This window comes from Anser anser (genome assembly GCF_964211835.1).
Source record: "Anser anser genome assembly, chromosome: W".
NCBI classification, from domain to species: Eukaryota; Metazoa; Chordata; class Aves; order Anseriformes; family Anatidae; genus Anser; species Anser anser.
Window position 1 is genome coordinate 1,780,922 of NC_139731.1, and position 25,581 is coordinate 1,806,502.

Consider the following 25,581-nt stretch of genomic DNA (forward strand, 5'->3'; position numbering starts at 1 on the left):
CTCTCCATTAAATTCGCAATAAAACAAAGTGTCCTGGTTCCAGTTAGGACAGAGTTAATTTTTCCTCATAGTAGCTGGTAGGGTGCTATGTTTTGGATTAGGATGAGAAGAGCGCTGATAACATGCTGATGTTTTAATTGTTGCAGAGCAGTGTTTACACCAGGCCAAGGACTTTTCAGCTTCTTGCTCTGTCCTGCCAGCGGGCAGGCTGGGGGTGCAGCAGGAGCTGGGAGGGGACAGACCCAGGACAGCTGACCCAAACTGGCCAAAGGGGTATTCCATACCATCTGACGTCATGCTAAACAATATATAGGGGTGGCTGGCCGGGGTGGGGGGCCGGCTGCTCGGGGATAGGCTGGGCATTGGTCAGCGGGTGGTGAGCAATTGCATTGTGCATCACTTGTTTTCTTACACATTATTATTATTAATACTATTATCATTATCACTATTATTATTATTATTGTTATTATTATATTCCTGTCTTAATAAACTGTCTTTATCTCAACTCACCGGCTTCACTTTCCCGTTTCTCTCCCCCATCCCAGAGAGGGAGGGGGGAGGGTGAGCGAACGGCTGTGTGGTGTTTAGCTGCCAGCCGGGTTAAACCACAACGGTCCTTTTGGCGCCCAACGTGGGGCTCGAAGGGTTGAGATATCGACAAATCTGACCAGAGTGTGTTAAACTAAAATTGGTATAAGTATTGGACCTGCTTAATAGTTGCTAGTCACGATGTTGATTGCCTTAATCTCCAGTCTGCTGTGCCTGTTTTCCAAATCGAGTTTTATAGCACGTTACCTTCTGTATGTGCTCCCTGTTGCACTGTTTATCCTTTCCGGGCCCTGGTATAAGATTGTTATGGTACTGTGCGGTGTAACAGTGGCTTATGAAATGATGAAATATCTGGTCACGACTCTAACCTGGTATTTGTACTCAGCACTGACGTCGACTCTGTACTTTGGAAACCATATCTCGGAAACTATTAGCAATTACACCTATTGCCTGTTTTCTTTAGGGAGCCAATCTGTGAAGGGGACAGGGGAAGACATGTTTCCCTACCTGTTCACTCTCCCTTTCTCCTTCACCGCCCTCTTATCCCCCGAGCTAGTTACGGTGGTTCTCCGAGATGTTGAATATCCTTGGGATACTCAGACCAGCCTGCTCTTGTTGTTATGTCTCCTGAATGCGCTTCAGGTTTTGTTTCAGTGTGCTCCACAAATCAGAAAATACAGGTATCTCACTGTACTGGATCTGGCTAGTGTGAGAAACACTCCGTAGCCAATAACTTAGGCTCAGGCGAGGATCTCAGTGAAGTAGTAATTTATTCGCGATTGCAATGGCGGGCGCCCCACAAGCAGGAGAGCGCACCTACTAGTTCCAAAACACAGTTTATATACTTTTTGATGACAGGACCCTCCCCTGTTTCCCCACTGGAGTGGGTAATCCAGGTTCACAATCTATCTGATGCTTCACAGACAATGCCTGGCCTTCAGTTGCCGGCCTGTTTTTGAGATGGTAATGTTTTCTCCCCTTATCTGGCTTGACTTAACATAGTGATTTTCACCTGATTGCTCTAAGGAGTCTGGTTGTCTGCATTTTAGGAGGTCACCTGCTGAGCTTTCTTATCACCGTAAGCATATCTCAATACCACATTCCTTCCTTCTATACAATGTAACACTGCAAAAACAACATTTCTATTCCCACACTAGGATAGAGTTAACTTTCCCCACAGCAGCCCATATAGTGCTGTGCTTTGCACTTGTAGCTAGTTGATATGGCACTGATGTTTTGGGTATTGCAGAGCAGTGCTGGCACAGCATCAAGGCTGTCTCTCCAACTCCCCTGCCCATCCCACAAAGGCCAGTAGGTTGGGGGTGGGCAAGAGGTGGGGAGGGGACAAATCAGCTGACATAAACTGACCAAAGGGATATTCCATACCATATGACGTCATGCTCAACAATAGAAGAATGGGGGGGGGACTCTCACTATGAAAGTGTTTGTCTTCCCAAGCAACAGCTATGCATATTGAGGTCCTGTTTCGCAAGAAGTGGATGAACACCACTTGCTAATAGGAAATAGAGAATAATTTTCCTCCTTTTGCTTCTACATGGCCTTTGCGTTTTTTGTTTGTTTGTTTTCATTAAACTGCTCCTTATCTCAACCCACAAGCTTTTCCTTCTTTTAATCATATTTTCTCCCCCGTCCTTCTGAGGGGGAGGAGTGAGAGAGTGGCATGGTGGCGCTTAGCTACCCATCAGTTGTTAAACCACCACACTCACAGAACAAAAAACACCACCACCAAAACCCAGAAAAACTGAGTCAGAGAATGTCCACATCCCTACAGTGATTTCATTAACATTTTATTTTAGGTATTTAAATGCTACTGTTGAAATATATTGAGCAAGAAATTCAGAAAAATACCATAAAACATAGAAGCTGAAGAATAAATCTATTACTTATTCAACACTACACTTATGACAATACATTTTTCATGAGTTTGCTAAGGTTTCAAGCAACTACTTCTGTTTCTTCCTTCTATACATATTGCCATTTGGCCAGGAAAAAAATACAAGCCAAACCAACCACAAACACTCATCGCCAAAAGAAAAACAGAGGAAAGAAAACTTTTAAAAAACAGACAAACGTAGTTTTAGAGAAAAACAATACTAAAGCTTTTTCAGAATTCCATCTTTTTTCTTTATCCTTCCCAGCTACTAAGAGTGATCCAAAGATTTTTAAGACTTACATTAATGATTAAAATATATAAATATTCAAGGATCAGGTAAAACTCATACTTACTTCAGGTCAATATCTTTAACTTTCACTTCTAACACAAGCAGAAAGCAAAGATTTTTCTTTAACAACACATCAAAGTATTTATATTTTGTCCATTACTCTTGCCTAACATTTGTCTTTGAAGTTTTTTTTTGGTTTTTTTTTGGAAAAGAAATTTATTTCAAGAGACACTCATGCTTAGTACCAAAACGCACACCGATATGAAGATCAGATTAACATTTTCATTTTAACAGAGGCCAGCTACCCCCCCGCCCCCAAAATTCACCTCACTGTTTCAACAATGTGTTCTTCTCTGATAGGGAAGACTGTAAAACACAGTCTGATAAACTCTAGGTTACTTAAGAATTGCCAGAGAGAATCATCATCATAGAACAGTTTGGGTTGGAAGGGACCTTAAAGATCATCCAGTTCCAACTCCCCTGCCATGGGCAGAGATGCCACCCACTATACCAGGTTGGCCAAGGCTTCGTCCAACCTGGTCTTGAACACCTCCAGGGATGGGGCATCCCCAGTTTCTCTGGGCAACCTGTTGCAGTTCCTCACCACCCTCTGAGTGAAGAATTTCCTCCTAACCTCTAGTCTAAAACTCCCCTCTTTTAGTTTAAAACCATTCGCTCCTATCCTATCATTTTCTACCTGAGTAAAGAGTCCTTCTCCATCCTTTTTATAAGACCCCTTTAAGTTTTGAAAGGCTGCAGTAAGGTCACCCCAGAGCCTTCCCTTCTTCAGGCTGAACATCCCCCTCTCTCTCGGCCTTTCTTCATAGGAGAGGTGCTCCAGCCCTCTGATCAACTTTGTGGCCCTCCTCTGGACCCGCTCTAACAGATCAACAGCCTTCTTGTACTGGGGGCCCCAGACCTGGATGCAGTACTCCCAAGTGGGGCCTCACGAGGGCAGAGTAGAGGGGGGACAATCACCTCCCTCGACCTGCTGGCCATTCCTCTTTTAATGCAGCCCAAGATGCAGTTGGCCTTCTGGGCTGCAAGCATGCACTGCTGGCTCATGTCAAGCTTTTCGTCCACCAGAACCCCCAAGTCCTTCTCTGCAGGGCTGCTCTCAATGAGTTCTTCTCCATGTCTGTACTCTTGTCCGGAGTTGCCCCGGCCCAGGTGCAGCACCTTGCACTTGGACTTGTTGAACCTCATTAGGTTCATGTGGGCCCACTTCTCAAGCTTGTCCAGGTCCTTTTGGATGGCATCCCATCCTTCTGTTCTATTAACTGAACCACTCAGCTTGGTGTCATCTGCCAACATGCTGAGGGTACAGTTGATCCCACTGTCTATATCGCTGATAAAGATATTAAACAGTACCAGTCCCAGGACAGACCCTTGAGGGTCACCACTCATCACTAGCCTCCACCTGGACATAGAGCCATTGACCACCACTCTTTGAGTGTGACCTTCAAGCCAATAAAGAGATGGAAGTTGTGCAGCAAATTTCAGCAAGCAGGTCCCACTTTTCACTGAGATCTATGAAGTTAACTTGGAGATTTTAAATATATTTTCTTCTTAATCACACCTACTAGATTATTTTACGCTTTCCCAAAATGGGCAGTTAATATAGATGTCCCTTCTCCCCACATGCTGTCTCCCCCCCTTGCTTTACTGCAATAAAGGGAAACACCAGTCATGAAAACAGCATTATCTTACAACAAATTATGTGAAACATTTAAAATTCTAAAGCATTTTTTTTTAATCCTAACTTTTTTTGTTTAATTCAAATTTCTTTAGGGCCCTTCATCCCGTGTAATCTCAGAAGTTTAAGATGCTAGCGGCTGCACTAACAAATCCACAAATGGGACTAGGGCAACTATCATTAGGTCTAGTCACTGTTCCATAATCTGGATTGTAAGAATGTAGAATTAGCATTATGTATTATCCATTGATTGGGGCCACAGGAAAGCAAGAGACTGAACCCTTTTTGCAACTAATTAAATGTGAAATTGGGAAATGAGTATCGACTCATGAATTTTTATACTTGCCGGAATGTCCTTTGCCTCCGTTAGAATGAGACCTATTAAATAAACTGTGCTCAGATAACCTTCATAAAGGAAAAATCCAAGTACATATTCCTGAAAATAATGCCTGTCAGGCACAAGTATATTTGTTATAGGGGAATTTCGAACATGCTCCGGGAGAAGGATTGAGTCAAGTACCATCTGAAATCAAGTATGTGGTAGTGCTGTTTGTGTGGGCAACGGAGAAACCTGGGCAAGTGAGATCAGCAGAACCGGTGAAGGTACAACTCCAAATGGGAACAAGACCCGTAAGAAGGAAAAAAGATTGGAGCCAGTGATCGATAACTTCTTACAATATGGATTATTAAAAGAATGCCAGTCTGAATATAATATCCCAATTTTCAAGACACTAAGGGGGTTTGGGGGAATTCTGGGTTGTGGATTCCGAATTATGGGTTGATGGCTAGACCCCTATATGAAGCTGTTAAAGCTCTAGAGGAACTGTTAGAATGGACCTCGGAATGCAGACAAGGATTTGATATCATCAAAAGAGCTTTAATGGAAGCCCCTGCCTTGGGAATTCCTAACCTAACCAAACCATTTGAACTGTTTATCCTTGAAAAGGCGCATGTAGCATTGGGAGTACTAACACAATATTTAGGAGACTGGAGAAGACTTGTAGCTTATTTCTCAAAACAGCTGGATAAAGTGAGCTCGGGGTGGCCTGGATGTTTAAGAGCAGTAGCTGCAACGGTTTTGTTGATACAGGAATCTTGGAAGTTGACAATGAGACAAAAATAACAGTATATATACCGCATGTGGCAGCGGCAGTATTAGAACAAAAAGAACACCACTGGTTATCACCCTGCCGCCTGGTACAATACCATGCCTTGCTAATGGAACAAGATGATGTTCAGTTAAAAATGAGTAGTGCCTTGATCAAGGAGAAGAAATTAACCATAACTGCACACAGGCTATTGAGCAAGTGTATGCCAGCCGACCAGATCTAAAGGACATGCTTCCTGAAAACCCAGATGACATTAAACAAAGAAAAGCAGGTAGGAGTATTACCATCTAACGCCTCAGCACAGAAAGCGGAATTAATAGCACTAACAAGAGCCCTGGAGCTAGCTGAAGGAAAGTGAGTTAATATGTATACATGTTTATAATGTTTGAATACACATTCAAAATATGCATTTGGATGTACATACATGCTCATGGCGCTATATGGAAGGAAAGGGGACTACTGCCATCAAAAGGTACTCCAATTAAACATGGAAGTGAAATCCTGAAACTACTCGAGACAGTTCAGAAAACTAAAGAGGTGGCGGTAATACACTACAAAGCTTATCAAAGTGGCAACTCCGCTATTATTAAGGGAAACCAAAAGGCAGATGAAGTTGCCAAACAAGCAGACATCAGGCGAACTATAAATCTCCTATTACCAACTAGAGAAATATTGATAACAATTCCTGACTATAGAGAAAAGAAGTAAAGCTGGCTGAGCTATTAAAATGTGTGAAAGACTCAAATGGATGGTGGATAACTGCCCATGGACAATGCATTGTTACACCATTAATGATAAGACAACTGATGACCCAGGTCCATCGAGAAACCCATATGGGAGCTGAGGCTCTGGTAAAGAGTGTCAAAAGATATTCTATTGGAGCTAAGATGGTATTGACTGTAAAAAGTATAACTCAAAAGTGTGAGCTGTGCCTTAAAAACAATCCTAAAATAAAGGTAAAACCTCCTCCTGGAGAGGTAAAAAAATGGAATCAATCCACGTAAGTGCTGGCAAGTCAATTTTTCTGAATTACCTAGGTGTAATCAATATAAGTATTTACTTGTGTTTGTGGATCCCTTTTCTGGTTGGTCAGAAGGTTCCCTGTGTTGAAGCAATCAGGCTAGGGAAGTAGAGAAATGTCTGTTGAAAGAAATAATCCCAAGTGTCGCATCCTAGTTTCAGCTAGAATAGAGTTAATTTTTCTGCTAGTAGCTGGTAGGGTGCTGTGTTTGGGATTTAGGATGAGAATAATGTTGATGACACACTGATGTTTTAATTGTTGCAGAGCAGTGCTTACACCAAGACAAGGACTTTTCAGCTTCTCGCTCTGTCCTGCCAGCGGGCAGGCTAGGGGTGCAGCAGGAGCTGGGAGGGGACAGACCCAGGACAGCTGACCCAAAGTGGCCAAAGGGGTATTCCATACCATCTGACGTCATGCTGAACAATTAATATGGGGGGGCTAGCCGGGGTGGGGGGGCCGGCTGCTCGGGAATAGGCTGGGCATCGGTCAGCGGGTGGTGAGCAATTGCATTGTGCATCACTTGTTTTGTACACATTACTATTAGTAGTACTATTATCATTATTATTATTGTTTTCCTTTCTTTTCTGCCCTAATAAACTGTCTTTATCTCAACCCACAGGCTTCATTTTCTTGATTCTCTTCCCCATCCCAGAGAGGGAGGGGGGAGGGTAAGCGAACGGCTGTGTGGTGTTTGGCTGCCGGCCAGGTTAAACCACAACACAGAGATTTGGAGTGCCGGAGGGAATGTCTTCTGATAGGGGACCACATTTTGTGACAATGGTTATTAAAGAAATGGCTAGAATATTGAATACAAAATGGCACTTAAATACCACCCCATGGAGGCCACAATCTAGTGGCCACGTAGATAGAATGAACCAAATGCTGAAGGGACAAATAAGGATGTTGTCTGTAGGTTTGTGCCCGGTGCGCCGCGCCAATAAGCGCACAGAGTTGGAATCCACACGAAGGTCTTTTAATTAAATAATTAGTTATATAACTCTGCAGAGTCAGGTGCTTGGCGATCTTTCGCAAAGCAAGCACACCTCTGACTTGAATCACCATAACTTATACACAGCAAACTTGTGAAAACTATCTCTTTGGCTACTTTTGATTGGCTATTACAACTCACCTAACTTATCTCTACCGAGTTTGCGCATTACAGAGGAACAGTGTGTGTGCGGGGGGGATGGATGACACATGACCAAATCCCACATTTGCATACATTAGCGTTTTGATAGGTGTGATTTTTAATATGTTAATGGCCATTAATGAGCAAAAGGTTACTACAGGTCAGCCTGGAGCTGTTTTTCTCCTTCTTGTTTTTTACCTTTTATCCCTTATCTTCCTTGCTTCTGCTAGCTCAAGGCTACCTGTCTCTTTCTTCCCTTATTTTCTCAGCTAAAAGGCTACACGAGCTATAGAAAGACTACACAAGCTACAGGCCTCCCTATTTTCTTCAAGGTTTTCTTGTTTTTTCCCAGCTTTGGGACTACAAGAAAATTGTGCCAAGAAACGCAGTTAATATGGACCAAGGTATTTCCAATAGCATTGCTAAGAATTTGGATAACTCCAAGGGCTTGGGAAAAAGTAAGCCCGTTTGAAATACTATATGGAAAATCATATGCAGTAAATTTAACTGGAAAATCCAGTCAGACGAATGTAACTGGGAATCAAGCCCTTACATGTTATTTTTTCTCTTTAGCAAAAACTTTGAGTCTTATCCACAGATATGTACTATTAAGGGTGATTCCTCCTGGAGATCAAGTTTACTGGCAAACCTGGAAGGAAGACCCCTAGCTGAAAAGTGGAAAAGACCATACCTGGTGCTGTTAACAAAACACAGAGGAACTGATTGGTGGATGTACACCAGAGGGCTGTGCTGCCATTCAGAGACACCTGGATGTGCTGGAGCACTGGGTGGTGAGGAACCTCATGAAGTTCAACAAAGGCAAGTGCAGGGTCCTGCACCTGGGGAGGAATAACCCCATGTACCAGTACAGGCTGGGGGCTCATCTGCTGGAAAGCAGCTCTGCAGAGAAGGACCTGGGAGTCTTGGTGGACAGCAGGTTAACCATGAGCCAACAATGTGCCCTTGTGTCTAAGAATGCCAATGGTATCCTGGGTGCATTCGGAAGAGTGTTGCCAGCAGGTTGAGGGAGGTGATCCTTCCCCTCTACTCAGCCCTGGTGAGGCCTCACCTGGAGTACTATGTCCAGTTCTGGGTTCCCCAGTACAAGAGGGGCATGGAGCTCTTGGAGTGAGTGCAGCGGAGGGCTACGAAAATGATAAGGGGAGTGGAGCATCTCTCATACGAGAAGAGGCTGAGAGAGCTGGGCCTGTTTAGCTTAGAGAAGAGAAGACTGAGAGGGGATCTTATCAACATATACAAATATCTGAAGGGAGGGTGTGTCAAGAGGATGGGGCGAGACTCTTTTGGCAACAGGACAAGAGGCAACAGGCACAAACTGAAGCACAGTGAGTTCTGGCTGAATATGAGAGGGCACTTCTTTACTGTGCGAGTAACAGAGCACTGGAACAGGTTGCCCAGAGAGGTTGTGGAATCTCCTTCTCTGGAGATATTCAAAACCCACCTGGATGCCATCCTGCACAATGTGCTCTAGGTGATCCTGCTCGGCAAGGGAGTTGGACTAGATGATCTTCAGAGGTCCCTTCCTGAAGGGATGCAAGACACGGACTCCTGATGGCTCTTGAACAGGAGACCTTTATTGAAATTTTTCACTACTACATATACTTTCCCTGTAGCCCCACACACTGTCCATGCACCCGAATCTGTCATACAACTGGTTAGAGACCCTCAGACATGCGCCTCAAGCCAGCCAGCAATTGGCCACTACCCAAAGCTCATCTTTAACACTGTAGCCAATTTACTTTATCTCGACCTTGCTCAAGTTTTTGGTTCTACCACTTGTTTCCTCATTATCTTTAATTCAGGGATGTGTGAAACAGCGCGAAGCCACCTGCAAATTCCTTTCCCACAATTCCCCCTTTTTTATTTTCAACCAACCAAACGCTTTCTATAGATTTTTCTATCAATCACCGCAGACATTGCAATAAGCAAGGTACAATAAGCAACAGGGAGAAAATCACAAGCAGAATTACGATTGTAAAGTAGCATGCCTACTAGAATCTACATCAGTCAACAAGCCACTAAGCGCTAGGGATGTTGCTTCGCAGCGATGCTGCTTCTCACTCGCACAGCACAATCACACAATCATGCAAAGAGGCCTCTTGCACTTCTCATTCATACCACAAGAAAATATCACTTAAAATAATTTGTCCGCGGCTTCAGGAGGTCCTTGTCTACTCCCGCGGTGAGCGGCTGAGAGTGGAGACCCCTCCGAGGAAAATGCTCGGGGTGCACCTAGGGGCGTCTGCTCCACAGTCGATCCTGCAGCCGAGCAGAGTGGCTCCTGGCGCAAGGAAGGATGCTATTATAGTTTTGTATAACTACACCAAAGAGATGCATTGCAATAAAGAGCAAGAGTGGTGTTGACGATTTGTTTCATGATTGGATTTTTTGCCCGAGCATTGAACCTTACACATGCTGTTGCTGTTACAATCTAATTCCTGTGGCTCTAGGGGTGCTTGCAGCGAGTAGACAGTCCAGTCTTTGTTATCTGCCGGGATCCCCACCAGACATGTCGTAAACGGGTCATTAGCACTAGCCAGGGACAGGCACAGTGCTTCTTGTCCTGTCATGTTGGCGAGGGTGACCCAGATGTTGCGGCGTGGTTGGATGGAGACCCAGGGCTGGCAATAACCAATGACAGTGGCGATTGTGAGGAGGAGGCCAACCATGGCCTTACCCCCCTTGCTGGTACCCATCTTGGTCCGTGACCTCTGGAGACACAAGCATACCCTCGACCCCAAGTTATTAGAGGCTGGGGTCCCTCCCAAAGACCTGTATTTATTTTTTTTTTGCCATTACTAAGGCCTGCTCTGATTGTGGCACCTGTGACAGCGCGGAATTCATACTTTTGTAATGTTTTACTATGGGCGGTACCTCTTCGTGTGGAAAGGGTAATGATAGGTGATTCATTACGTGAAGTGCCTTTCCCAACCTGTTCTGTGGTGTTTCCTGGGTGTCTCCCCCTTTTTGTTTATTTGGCAGTGTTTTCAAGGTGCGATGTGTGCGCTCAACAATGGCTTGGCCCATGGGGGAATGAGGAATGCCTGTGATGTGTCGGATATCCCAAGTTTGAAAAAAGGTTTGAAGGGAGTGACTAGTATAGGCGGGGCCACTGTCGGTTTTTATTTCCTTTGGGATGCCTAGCGCTGCGAAAGCGACACGGAAGTGAGCCTGGACGTGGCGGCTAGTTTCACCCACCGCAGCTGTCACCCAAATAGCATGAGAGAAAGTATCTACCGATAAGTGAACATTTTTCAAGCGACCAAATTCTGGAATATGCGTTACGTCGGTCTGCCATAACTGTAGGGACCGTAGACCTCTATGGTTTACCATTAAAGACGGGGTCGAAATGTTGTTGACAGTCAAGACACATTTGGATAATCAATTTGGCATCAGTGATCGATATAGCAAATTGTTTCGCCAAGACTTTGGCGGATTGATGGAAAAAGGCATGGGATAACTGTGCTTGCTCCAGCACCTTAGGCACCAGGGCAGTCAGGGTCATATTAGTTAGCTGGTCAGCGTGTGTGTTACCCTCTGCAAAAATACCGGGTAACATGGCGTGGCTCTGCATATGAATAATACAATATGGGTGCACTCGCTGCTCTACCAAAAATAACAGCTCTTTAAATTTTAGAAACAAGTTTTCCTTTGGGATATGTCTCAAAAGTGCCCTCTCAATGCACTGAGCGACACTTACAGCGTATTGCGAGTGCAATACAATATTCAAAGGTACTAGGTTTTTCTTTTTATTCCCTTTTTTCTTTTTTTTCCTTCTTTTTTCTTTTTTTCTTTCTTTTTTTTCCCTTTTTTTATTTAACACATTTTTATTGAGAGTACAGCACAGATACTTTCCCTTAAACAATTACTTCAAAACATTTATGAACAGAAATTTTCAAAAATATGCTAACAAATTTACTTAAATACATACATTTAAAAAAAATCTGAACAACAAATATTTAACAGCCTAAGACACATTTACAATGTAATTTCTCCATCATGTATGGTTTTTATCTCTAACACAAGAGGACATAAGTCTGGAAATCTGCATATATTAAGGTATGACAGAGCATAGAAAATATATGAAAATATTGTTATAAATGACTGAGTCCCAAATAGGATTACAATCAGAGTTTACAATTTATTAAACGAATAGAGGCAAGCAAACAGCGCTGGGTGCGCCGGGAGTCTCTGCTCCACCAGGACGCACACCTGTTACGTAAGGCGGCTGGTTTTTATGCTCCTAGGCTAATACATATTCATTACTACTTCTAGAAGAGGCAGGGTTATTATAATTGGTTTCCCGAATCCGAAGTCCTCCCAGGTGCGCCTGCTTATCAGTCTCTGTTAGTTTCTCGGGGGCCGCTCGGACAGGGAGGCTCATATTCTTCCTCCTTATCTAGTGGTCTCTTGGCCGGCTGTCAGAAGTTACTGCACATTCGTGCGAAGTCAGCAGTTTTTCTCCGAAGAAATCCCTTTGTTCTCTTCTCGCCTAAACCCAGGCCTCAATGTTAACCCTTCAAAACCCCTTAGTGGCACGAATTGCTGGACCATTTCTTACAATATCTACTAGCATTTGGCACAATGCAAATATTCTATCCCAAGAGAGAGAAACAGTGTAATCTTTTGAGCCACACAGATTGTTATTCACGCAAATTGTGATGTTACAACAGCAACTCTTGTTTTAGTTGGAAAAACCCAAAGGTGGTGAGCAGGGGACATGGTGGTTTGTGAGGATGCATGTTTAGGTACTTAGCCGTCTAATTTAGCTGGATAAGGAACAATGCAATGTTTTCCTGTTGTTAAACATTGCCATCCGTATCACTGGCACACAAATTATTCGTATTGGAGCAAACAATTTGTGAATAGCATATGCCAACAGAAATGTGCCTGTACCAGCAGCCCTTTTAGATTGCAGCGATGATTCACGGAAATCAAGTTTGAAGAGAACTGCAGTCATATCCACACCACTTGATACAGCCAGGTAGAAGATTCCTAGAGATACTAATGAAATTCCAGCGTAGAATGAAACCCCTACAGCACCATATTCTTTGAAAACTTTTTTCAGCTGCTGGGATTTATTGAGTTTGCGTTCACTGCTGAGATCTGTGGCTGCCTTTTCAGGGGATCCACCCACATCCTTGGCCGAGCTGCCGGCGGCTCGCAGCGCCAGCAGAGGGGCCGGCGGGCTGAGGGGGTGCCGACCCGGGGCGGTCGGCGGGGGAGGCAGCGGCGGCGGCGGCGTGCGGCGGCGAGCGGGGGCCCGCGGGGCAGTGGGCCCGGGCGCAGCAGCAGGCGGAACATGGCAGCGCCCGGTCCGTGCGGGCGGGCGCTCAAACCTGAGAAACGCAGCAGCCGGCGGCGGGGCGGGCGGGTGGGTGCCTGGAGGTGACAGCGGGGGTGCAGTTGGCGCTGGACCCTGCGTTAGCATAATCACAGTCTTTCTTAATTCCTTAATTAGGTCCCATTGGAAGGCATTATATTCATTTGGACCGTTGGGTCGCACCTGCACCGGGAAAGCCATTCCTACCGGGTCCCCGTCCTTTAGCGCTTCCCGGCGCACCAGCTCCCATCGTTCCCGCGGGTCGAAAGCTCGGGCCCCCAGGGAGGCATTATCGGGGGTAGGCAAGGCGGGAGCCGAGGGGGTCAGCGGAGAGGGGTTCTGCGGCGGCAGCGGGGAGGGGCTCTGCGGCGGCGGTCCGCGGCCCTCTTCCTTGTCATCCCCCAGGTCTATCAAATTGCAGTGCTCTGGTGACCTTGCAGGCTCTGATCTCGGTTCAGCTGCTGTTATTGCCTGGGCAGCGGCATTCTGTACTTCCTTTTCTGCCTGCCACGATCTTAAAGTCTCTGTCACCAGCCTCCACGTAGTCATCACCTCAGCAGCATTAGTATCCCCACTGGACGCTGCTTCCCATATTTTTTCCCCTGCTTGGTCCCAAGTTTTTACATCAAATACTGTGGAAGCCATTGAGGGGAACCCTTGTTTTTGCAAAAATTTCAATAATAGCTTTATCTTAAACGGATCATTTTTTACTCCCCTTTCTATTAGGAGCTGCATTAGTAGTTTCACTATAGCCTCTTCCTCTGCCGAAAGGCTAGCTCCTATGATTAATGCCCAGCCGTTCACCTGTCCTTCAGGTGATGTCCTGGGGTTGAAGCTGCAGTCCAGCTGTGAGCTTGACTTGTTCAGCTGGGTTCCCTTCGGACACTCATGCAGCGCTGCTCCTATTACGTCGGGGTCATCATTTGAAGGAATGCAAGACACAGACTCCTGATGGCTCTTGAACAGGAGACCTTTATTGCCCTTTTTCACCACTACATATACTTTCCCCGTAGCCCCACGTGCTGTCCACGCGCCCGAATCTGTCATACAATTGGTTAGAGACCCTCAGACACGCCTCGAGCCAGCCAGCAATTGGCCAGTGCCCAAAGCTCATCTTTAACACTGTAGACAATTTACTTTATCTCAACCTTGCTCAAGTTTTTGGTTCTACCACTTGTTTCCTCATTATCTCTAATTCAGGGACATGTGAAACAGCGCGAAGCCACCTGCAAATTCCTTTCCCACAGCTTCCAACCTTGTCCATTCTGTGATTCTGTGATTGATAATATCCAGAAACCAGGGCAGGTTCGAGTCCCACCTCATACCAGGGCAGGTTCAAGTCTCCCCTCATGTCAAGGTAGTTTCAAGTCCCTCCCTTGCTGCAGCAGCAAGAAATGTAGAGTGAAAGGAACTGTGTCTGTGTGCATGTGTGCATATTGGAGTCTAAACGGGGCACCTGTCGGCTTTCTGGAATTGCCCTCCACAAAGGGGCTGCAAAGTCCTAGTAGATAAAGTCTCGGGTAGTGTGAGTGAGACTCTGTGACTGGTGAGGCAAATGCGGTTCCTTTAGCAAAGGGGTTAGAGAAAAGAAAGAGAGAAAGCAAGATCTGCAGGGAGACTTGCACAACCTGATCAGGGTACCATGCAAACAGAGCTTCAGGTACTCAGAAAATATCGGGAATGTCCCAGGATTAGAGAAAGGGACCCCTTTAGCAAAAGTGTTAGAAAATTGGGGAAAAAAATAAATAGATAGGACCATTGGACTATCAAAGAAGCAGGCTATGACCCTATGTAAAGAAGAGTGGCCTTTCTACACTTGGGATGGTGACTCACAACTGCAGTGGCCACCGAATGGGACCTTCAGTCATCAGAAATTAACCTTCCTTTGGTATCACCTGGAAGATCAACATCCTTATCGAATGGACTACTGGTATGTATGAGAGGAGTTGGGTGAGAAAACACCCTACCCAGAGGGAGGTTGGAGACACAGTGATAAGGTAAAAGAGGAAAGGACAGTAGGATTAGGATCTGCTTTAACCCCTTCAATGGCTCCACCCTACTGGCTCTCTCCCCAGAGCCAGTAGGAATGTGTCCTATGGTACCCCATGCTATCCCAAACCCTGCAGCAATGGGAGGTGGACAAGGGAGAAGGGCAACAGATTCCTCCTGGGATACAGGTATGGGCTAGTAGACCATGGAATCCTGGGGACTGAGCACTCTGGGGAAGTAAGATACCTAGATTATGAGAAGACGCTGAAAGACGTGCCCAGCTATTCTCTAATATTTGCACTGGTTATAATCCAAATTGGCAGGACACAAATTCTCTTGAGAGTGCTGTTTAGAGTCTGATGAGAAAGATAAAATTTTGGCTAAAGATGTGGAACTAGAGCAACAAGTAGGAGGAAAATAGGAATCCTTGGCCCCTGAATGACCACAATTAGGACTATAATCATCTGGGGGATGGGGCAGCATGTCAAACAACTCTGAAAAATGTGGTTGAGGCCGTTCAAGAGCATGGAGAAATAAGGGTGAATTGGGCCAAGGTACAAGAGCGCAGATAAAGAATAAATGAACATCCAAGTGATTTCCGGAGGTGATTACAACAAGCATTGCTCAAACATGGGGGGATGACTCCCCAGAATTTTAATGATGCCCTATCCATAACTGCTTTTGTAGATCAGGCTGCCCCAGACATTTGTAAATATTTTAAGAAACATGTGCCGGGCTGGCAAGGGGAAATGTTGATGAAGAATTTGAGCATAGTGATATTTAGTTATAACAGGCGAGAGGAAAAACAAAACATGGAAATGATGAAAGAACAAAAGAGAACCAAGGAACGGGAGAGTGATTTATTGGCAGCAGTGCTCGCGAGGAATTTGCAGTCCAAGGAAGGGGAAAGTTAGGCCCTGGATTGGGTCAAGGAAGGGAGACTGGATATAGGGAGAGTAATAATAGGGGATGTTGTGGTTTAACCCAGCCAGCAGCTAAGCACTACACAGCCATTTGCTCACCCTTCCCCCTCCCTCGCTGGGATGGGGGAGAGAATCAGGAAAATGAAGCCTGTGGGTTGAGATAGAGACAGTTTATTAGGGCAGAAAAGAAAGGAAAACAATAATAATAATGATAATAGTACTACTACTCATAATGTGTACAAAACAAGTGATGCACAATGCAATTGCTCACCACCCGCTGACCGATGCCCAGCCTGTCCCTGAGCAGCCGGTCCCCCGATCCCGGCCAGCCTCCCATATTAACTGTTCAGCATGACGTCAGATGGTATGGAATACCCCTTTGGCCACTTTGGGTCAGCTGTCCTGGGTCTGTCCCCTCCCAGCTCCTGCTTCACCCCCAGCCTGCCCACTGGCAGGACAGAGCGAGAAGCTGAAAAGTCCTTGGCTTGGTGTAAGCACTGCTCTGCAACAATTAAAACATCAGTGTGTTATCAGCATTATCCTCATCCTAAATCCAAAACACAGCACCCTACCAGCTACTAGCAGAAAAATTAACTCTATCCTAGCTGAAACCAGGACAGGGGAGAAAGTAGAAAATGCTACGACTACGGGAATATGGGACATTTGCAGCAGGAGTGCCCAAGCCCCCACCCACCCAGCAATTGAACAGACCACCAGGAAAGCAACTGAGTGGAGAAAATCTACCAGGTTTTGAGCAGGGTTCTTCCTTAGAGTCGACTGAGTGAATTCTGGATGCCTGGGGAGACCCATTCTGCTAGGGGAAACAACAGGATCCCCTAACACTGGAACTCCAGAGTGAACTCAAGTCAGAGGGACTGTGACTTGTGGATGATTCCATGTGGTAGCACATACAACCCAAAGTGTCTGTAGCCATGGAGAAGTCCGTGCCATAGCAGGTACACATTGCAGTGGCTGTGGATAAGGCCATGCTAGAATACCTAGAAGCATCTGTGGCTGTGGATGAGACCAAGACACAGCAGGTGTCTGAAGAGACGTATGAATAGACTGTGGCCAATAGATAAGGCCACACCAGAACAGGTACACCTTGAAGTGACTGTGGCTGTAGATAAGTCCATGCCACAACATGTACACCTCTGAAGAGACTGCAGTCCATTAAAAATGCCACACCACATAAAGTACACCTCAAAGCATCTGTGGCTGTGGATAAGTCCACAACACAGTAGGTAGACAGGGACTGTGGCCAAAGGACAAGCCCAGGCTGGAGCAGGAGTGAGGGGAGGAGTTCACTGCAATGTTAAATGCTGTGGCCTGGCCCAAAAGAACAAGGGGTGGAAATTGTAATTGATATGCCCTTGAACCGCTGCAACCCATGATCTGAGTAACATGTTATAGGAAGTCCTCTAGCAGGAACCACTCAAAGTGACAGAGGATGAGCCTCACAAGAAGCAGTGCAAGTGCAGCAGTGACCCAAACATAAGCTGACTTTGGAGTCCAATAACTCCACACAACACATCACCTCTCCTGTCCTTAGCAACCACCATAACAAATGGAACCTAACTCATGGACTAAAAGAGTTCAGTGGACATTTCACAAGCATGGCCCATAGACTACGGGAATGCTATTCGTGTATGAAACGACAGGTGGTGGTTCATGGGGTATTGGTCAATTAAAGGAGGCTATAGCGAGTCGGGGAATCAGTCTTTTCTCCCAAACGCCAAGTGATAAGACAAGAGGAAATGGCCTTAAGTTGCGCCAGAGGAGGTTTAGGTTGGATGCATATGGTATGGAAAAGGGGATGGAGATTGTCCTGGTTTTGGCTGAGATAGAGTTAATTTTCTTCCTAGTAGCTGGTATGGTGTTGTTTTGGATTTAGGATGAGAATAATGTTGATAACACACCGATGCTTTAGTTGTTGCTGAGCAGTCACAAGCCACTCTCTTTAATATTTGCTCGATCATGGTGACTGAAAGAAGTGCCCAAAGATTGTAGGAAAGCAAATGTCACTACTATCTTCAAGAAGGGCAAGGAGGACCCACGCCACTTGCCGAGGCGACCGGCTCCGGGGCAGACGCGTGAGGGAGGCTGACGAGGCGTAGGCGGAGCCAGCAGCGTCAGCGACAGCGTCAGCGGCGGGCCTTTTAAATCGGGCACCACCGCCATTTCAGAGCCACTTGCCGAGGCGACCGGCTCCGGGGCAGACGCGTGCTGCAACGGAGCGCGGGATCGGGACAGGCAGGGCTATTTTTCGGGCATCGAGCCTACGTGAGGGAGCCGCCAGCACCGGCAGCCCTCGTGAGGGAGGCTGACGAGGCGTAGGCGGAGCCAGCAGCGTCAGCAGCGTCAGCGACAGCTCCTCCCCCCGGCCGTTCAAAGGCAGCCCTTAGGGAGCGCAAGCGACCAGGGCCGGCAAACAGGGAGTGACACGGGGGGAGTGACGCGGCAGTTAGCGAGGCAGTGAGCGCAGGCAGGAAGGGCGGAGCGCTCACACCCGCCCATAGGGACAACTCCTCCAACGGCACTCTCCCGTCAGCTGGGCTGCGATGGTCTCCACCAGGCACGGTGCTTTCTCTAGGAAGTCAGTACACACCCAGACCGACTGCCCGTCCAAACATGCGGCAGTTCAGGTCTCCGGATGCGGGGAGTGTCTGAGCCTCTTGCTGCCATCGGCGGGAGGCAGAGAGACTGCTTGCGTGAGGTGCGAGCAGGTGGACGACCTGGTCCGCATGGTGGCGGAGCTCAAGGAGGAGGTGCAGAGGCTGAGGGATATCAGGGAGTGCGAGCGGGAGATAGACTGGTGGAGCGACTCCCTGCAGGACCGGAGGGAGAGGGACCAGGGTGAGACGCCCCAAAGGGGGGTGGACCCCCTGCCCTGTCGCCATCGGGCAGAGGGAGGGGACCTGTGAGTTGAGGAGGAATGGAGACAGGTCCCTGCTCGACCTCGCAGGAGATGCCCTCCCCTTCCGGTGCCGCCTTCCCAGGTGCCCTTGAACAATAGGTTTGAGGCCCTGGAGCTGGAGGGACCGGCGGGTGAGGATGAGGTAGGAAGCCTACCCAGGAGGATGTCTGAAGTGAGGAAGTTGACTCCACGCCTCAGGACTGCCTCCACCAAGAAAGAAAGAAGGGTGATTGTTGTGGGCGACTCCCTCCTCAGGGGAACGGAGGGCCCTATTTGTCGGCCTGACCCCACACGTAGGGAAGTCTGCTGCCTCCCTGGGGCCAGGGTCAGAGACATTACCAGGAAGCTTCCAAACATGGTTCGCCCCTCTGACTATTACCCGCTTTTGATAGTCCATGCTGGCAGCGATGATGTTGAAAAGAGAAGCCTCAAGGCTATCAAACAGGACTATAGGGGGCTGGGACGATTGGTGGAGGGAGCGGGAGTGCAGGTGGTGTTTTTGTCCATCCTTACGGGGGAAGGGAGAGGCACGGAGAGGACATGGAAAGCTCATGTGGTTAATAGGTGGCTCAGAGGCTGGTGCCAGCACAGAAATTTTGGGTTTTTTCACCATGGGGAGCTTTACTCGGCACCCGGCCTGATGGCCCCAGACGGGTCCCTATCTCCAAGGGGAAAACGGATCCTAGGCCAGGAGCTGGTGGGACTCATAGAGAGCGCTTTAAACTAGGTAAGAAGGGGGACGGGGCTCAAACAAGGCTTGTTGGAGCTGTGCCGGGGGAAACAATGGCTAGGCCGGGGAAGAAGGCGATGGCCCAGCTGAAGTGCATCTACACTAATGCACGCAGCATGGGTAACAAACAGGAGGAGCTGGAAGCCATTGTGCAGCAGGCAGGCTACGACTTGGTTGCCATCACGGAGACGTGGTGGGACTGCTCCCATGACTGGAGTGCTGCAATGCCTGGCTATCGGCTCTTCAGGAGGGACAGGCAGCACAGAGGGGGTGGTGGCGTGGCTCTCTACATTAGAGAATCTTTTGATGTTGATGTTGTGGAACTCCAGGCTGGGAATGATAAGGTTGAATCCCTGTGGGTTAGGATCCGCGGGAAGGCCGGCAAGGCTAACTTCCTGGTCGGGGTCTGTTATAGGCCGCCGAACCAGGATGAGGAGACGGATGAGGAGTTTTATAGGCAACTGACAGAAGTTGCAAAATCGTCGGCGCTTGTCCTCATGGGGGACTTCAACTTCCCGGACATATCCTGGAAACACAACACGGCACAGAGAAAGCAGTCTAGGAGGTTTCTGGAGAGCGTGGGAGATAGCTTCCTGGCGCAGCTGGTCAGCGAACCTACCAGGGGTGGTGCCCCGCTAGACCTTCTCTTCACAAACAGAGAAGGACTGGTGGGAGATGTGGTGGTCGGAAACTGTCTTGGGCAGAGTGACCACGAAATGGTAGAGTTCTCTATTCTTGGCGAGGCCAGGAAGGGGACCAGTAAAACTGCTGTATTGGACTTCCGGAGGGCTGACTTTGAGCTGCTCAGGACGCTGGTTGGCCGAGTCCCTTGGGAGGTGGTTCTGAAGGGCAGAGGAGTCCAGGAAGGCTGGGCGCTCCTCAAGAAGGAAATCGTGATGGCACAGGAGCGGTCCGTCCCCACGTGTCCAAAGACGAGCCGGCGTGGAAGAAGACCGGCCTGGCTCAACAGAGAGTTGCGGCTTGTGCTTAGCAGAAAAAAGAGGGCTTATAATCTTTGGAAAAAAGGGCGGGCCACTGAGGAGGACTACAAGGATGTAGCGAGGCTGTGCAGGGAGAAAATTAGAAAGGCCAAAGCTCATCTGGAGCTCAACCTGGCTACTGCCGTTAAAGACAACAAAAAATCCTTTTACAAATATATCAACGCGAAACGGAGGACTAAAGAGAATCTCCATCCTTTACTGGATGCGAGGGGAAACCTAGTTACTAAGGATGAGGAAAAGGCTGAGGTGCTTAATGCCGCCTTTGCCTCAGTCTTTAGCGGCAATACCGGTTGTTCTCTGGATACCCAGTGCCTTGAGCTGGTGGAAGGGGATGGGGAGCAGGATGTGGCCTTCGCTATCCATGAGGAAATGGTTGGCGACCTGCTACGGAGCTTGGATGTGCGCAAGTCGATGGGGCCGGATGGGATGCACCCGAGGGTACTGAAAGAACTGGCGGAGGAGCTGGCCGAGCCGCTTTCCATCATTTATCGGCAGTCCTGGCTATCGGGGGAGGTCCCAGTTGACTGGCGGCTAGCCAATGTGACGCCCATCTATAAGAAGGGCCGGAGGGCAGACCCGGGGAACTATAGGCCTGTCAGTTTGACCTCAGTGCCAGGAAAGCTCATGGAGCAGATTATCTTGAGGGTCATCACGCGGCACTTGCAGGGCAAGCAGGCGATCAGGCCCAGTCAGCATGGGTTTATGAAAGGCAGGTCCTGCTTGACGAACCTGATCTCCTTCTATGACCAAGTGACGCGCTTGGTGGATGAGGGAAAGGCTGTGGATGTGGTTTACCTTGACCTCAGTAAGGCTTTTGACACAGTTCCCCACAACATTCTCCTCAAGAAACTGGCTGCTCGGGGCTTGGACTGGCGTACGCTTCGCTGGGTTAGAAACTGGCTGGATAGCCGGGCCCAGAGAGTTGTGGTGAATGGAGTCAAATCTGGTTGGAGGCCGGTCACTAGTGGTGTCCCCCAGGGCTCGGTACTGGGGCCAGTTCTCTTTAATATCTTTATCGATGATCTGGATGAGGGCGTCCAGTGCACCCTCAGTAAGTTTGCAGATGACACCAAGCTAAGTGCGTGTGTCGATCTGCTCGAGGGAAGGAAGGCTCTGCAGGAGGATCTGGATAGGCTGGAGCGATGGGCTGAGGTCAACTGCATGAAGTTCAACAAGGCCAAGTGCCGGGTCCTGCACCTGGGGCGCAACAACCCCAAGCAGAGCTACAGGCTGGGAGATGAGTGGCTGGAAAGCTGCCTGGCCGAGAGGGACCTGGGAGTATTGGTTGATAGTCGGCTGAATATGAGCCAGCAGTGTGCCCAGGTGGCCAAGAAGGCCAACAGCATCCTGGCCTGCATAAGAAGCAGTGTGGCCAGCAGGTCTAGGGAAGTGATTGTGCCCCTGTACTCGGCTCTGGTGAGGCCGCACCTCGAGTACTGTGTTCAGTTTTGGGCCCCTCGCTACAGGAAGGACATGGACGTGCTCGAGCGAGTCCAGAGAAGGGCGACCAAGCTTGTGAGGGGTCTGGAGAACAAGTCTTATGAGGAGCGGCTGAGGGAGCTGGGCTTGTTCAGCCTGGAGAAGAGGAGGCTCAGGGGCGACCTTATCGCTCTCTACAGTTACCTTAAAGGAGGCTGTAAAGAGGTGGGGGTTGGTCTGTTCTCCTACGTGCCTGGTGACAGGACGAGGGGGAATGGGCGAAAGTTGCGACAGGGGAGTTTTAGGTTGGATGTTAGGAAGTACTTCTTTACCGAAAGGGTTATTAAGCATTGGAACGGGCTGCCCAGGGAGGTGGTGGAGTCACCATCCCTGGAGGTCTTTAAAAGACGTTTAGATGTAGAGCTTAGGGATATGGTTTAGTGGAGTACTTAGTGTTAGGTCGGAGGTTGGACTCGATGATCTTGAGGTCTCTTCCAACCTAGAAATCTGTGATACTGTGACCCAGGGAACTACAGGCTGGTCAGCCTCAGATGGATCCCTGGGAAGGTGATAGAACAGTGAATCCTGGGAACCATTTCCAGGCACATGAAGGAGAAGAAAATCATCATGCAGAGTCAGCATGGGTTCACCAAAGGGAAGTCATACCTGGCCAACCTGATAAGCTTCTATGATGAAACAGCCTGATAGATGAAGGGGGAGCAGTGGATATTGTCTTCCTGGACTTCAGGAAGGCTTTTGACACTGTCCCCAATAAGATCCTCATAGAGAAGCTGTTCAAGTATGAGCTGGACAAGCAGACAGTGAGGTAGATGGAAAACTGGCTGAATTGCTGGACCCAGAAGGTAGCAGTCAGTGGTGCAAAATCTAGTTGGAGGCCAGTAACTAGCAGAATACTCTAGGGGTCAATACTGGGACCAGTCTTGTTCAATATCTTCATTAAGGATCTGGACAATGGGGTAGAGTGCACCCTCAGTAAATTCGCAGATAACATGAAACCAGGGGGAGTGGCTGACTCACCAAAGGGCTGTGCAGACATCCAGAGGGACCTTAACAGGCTGGAGAAATGGGCTTGCAGGAACCTCATGAAATTCAACATGAAGTGCAAAATCCTGCACCTAGGGAAGGATGACCCCATATTCACAAGCTAGGGGCTATCCAGCTGGAAAGCAACTCTGCAGAAAAGGACCTGACGGTCATGGAGGACACCAAGTTGAACACAAGCCAGCAATGTGCCCTTGCCGCTAAGAAGGTTAACAGTATTCTTGGCTGCTTTAGGCAAAGTATCACCAGCAGGTTGAGGCAGGTGATCCTTCCCCTCTACTCAGAGCTGGTGAGGCTGCACCTGGAGTCCTAATGTCCAGTTCTACACTCCACCCCACCACCACCCCCCCAGTACAAGAGAGACATGGAAATACCAGAAAGAGTCCAATGGAGGGCCACCAAGATGGTTAAGGGACTGAAGCATCTCTCCTATGAGGAAAGGCTGAGAGAGTTGGGAATCTTCAGCCTGGAGAAGGCTCAGGGGGGATCTTACCAATGTCTATAAATACCTGAAGGGAAAGTGCAGTGAAGATGGAGACAGACTCTTTTCATTGGTGGCCGGTACCAGGGCAAGAGGCAATAGGCACAAACTGGAACACAAGAGGTTCCATCTGAACATCAGAAAGCCCTTCTCTACTGTGCAGGTGACTGAGCACTGGTATAGGTTGCTCAGAGAGGTTGTGCACTGTCCCTCCTTGGAGGTCTCCAAAAGCCACCTGGATGTGGTCCTGGGCAACCTGCTCCAGGTGTCCCTGCTTGAGCAGGAGAGTTGGACCAGATGACCTCCAGAGGTTGCTTCCAACCTTAATCAGTCTCTGATTCTGTGAAGGACTTTTTGGCTTCTCATGCTGCCCTGCTAATGAGGAGGCTAAGGGGGTGCACAAGGACTTGGGAATGGACACAACCAGGACAGCTGACCCAAACTGACCAAAGAGATATTCCATACCATATGACATCATGCTCAGCAATAAAAGCTGGGGGGAAAAGAGGAAGAGGGGCATATGTTCAGAGTGATGGCATTTGTCTTCCCAAAAAAACATTATGCATGATGAGCTCTGCTTTACTGAAGTGGACGAACATTCACTACTTCCCATCAGCAGGCAGATGAAATACTTGTTTTGCACGCAGCTTTTGCTTTACCTAGTAAACTTGTCTTTATCTTAAACCCATGAGTTCTTGCACTTTTACCTCTCCGACTCTCTCACTCTCTCCCCCCTCCCACTGATGGGGAGTGAGCAAGCAGCTGTGTGGTGCTTGGCTGTCTACTGAGTTAAACAATGATATGCTTAAAACAGTCATGCTAAAAAGGAAAACTTTAATTGGCTTCCTCAGAGTATCACGTTTGCAGTCCAGCCTGCCAAATAATGTTAAATTCCCAGTTGTTTGGCATACTCAGTGCAATGCTACCAGTCTTCCACATGCATTAAGAGACTTTTGGAACAAAACCCATACAGTTATAATTCTCCAGACCATTAAAAATAAAGAAACCTTTTATTCTCTTTCAACTAAAACAAGATTGCAACTTAGGTATATGTAATTATTAAAAATCTTTTCTGGCAAACAAGGCTTCCTAAAGTCCACATCAGCTTTGGCAGGTTTTTTTTCTATGAATGGACCCAATATTTGCAGGTAAAATCAAATAGAGAGCTAGGTCAGGAGCTAAGGTACATTTGTACAGCTCTTGAGCTTGCACCTCCTCTCTGAAAACAGAGCTCTACAACACAGGACCCTTAAATACTGAAATAAATAAATGTCTGCTTCAAGTCATAGAATCATAGAATCATAGAATGGCCTGGGTTGAAAGGGACCTTAAAGATCATCTAGTTTCAACCCCCCTGCTCTGGGCAGGGTTGCCAACCGCTAGAGCAGCCTGCCCAGAGCCACATCCAGCCTGGCCTTGAATGCCTCCAGGGATGGGGCATCCACAACCTCCCTGGGCAACCTGTTCCAGTGCCTCACCACCCTCTGAGTGAAAACCTTTCTCCTAATCTCTAACCTAAATCTCCCCTGTCTTAGTTTAAAACCATTCCCCCTTGTCCTATCACTATCAACACATGTAAACAGGAGTTCCCCCTCCTGTTTATACGCTCCCTTCAAGTACTGGACGGCCGCAATGAGGTCTCCCCGGAGCCTTCTATTCTCCAAGCTAAACAAGCCCAGTTCCCTCAACCTTTCTGCATAGGAGAGGTGCTCCAGCCCTCTGATCATCTTAGTGGTCCTCCTCTGGACCCGTTCCAAGAGCTCCACATCCTTCTTGTGCTGGGGGCCCCAGGCCTGCACGCAGTATTCCAGGTGGGGTCTCACAAGAGCAGAGTAGAGGGGGACAATCACCTCCCTCTCCCTGCTGGCCACCCCTTTTTTAATGCAGCCCAGGACATAGTTGGCCTTCTGGGCTGCAAGCGCACACTGCTGGCTCATGTCCAGCTTCTCGTCCATCAGGACCCCCAAGTCCTCCGCAGACTGCTCTCAAGTTCTTCTTCTCCCAGTCTATATAAATACCTGGGATTGC

The 25,581-nt window shown here is 48.0% G+C and overlaps 1 long non-coding RNA gene across 1 annotated transcript in view; it reads right to left on the reverse strand.

Moving 5' to 3' along the window:
* Window positions 1-1,300: 1,300 nt before the first annotated feature.
* LOC310888700 overlaps window positions 1,301-25,581 on the reverse strand; it is a 220,217-nt gene continuing 195,936 nt past the window's right edge. The window contains exon 2 of the long non-coding RNA XR_014576070.1: window positions 1,301-1,702. This is a non-coding gene — a long non-coding RNA (uncharacterized lncRNA). The remainder of the gene's footprint in view (window positions 1,703-25,581) is intronic.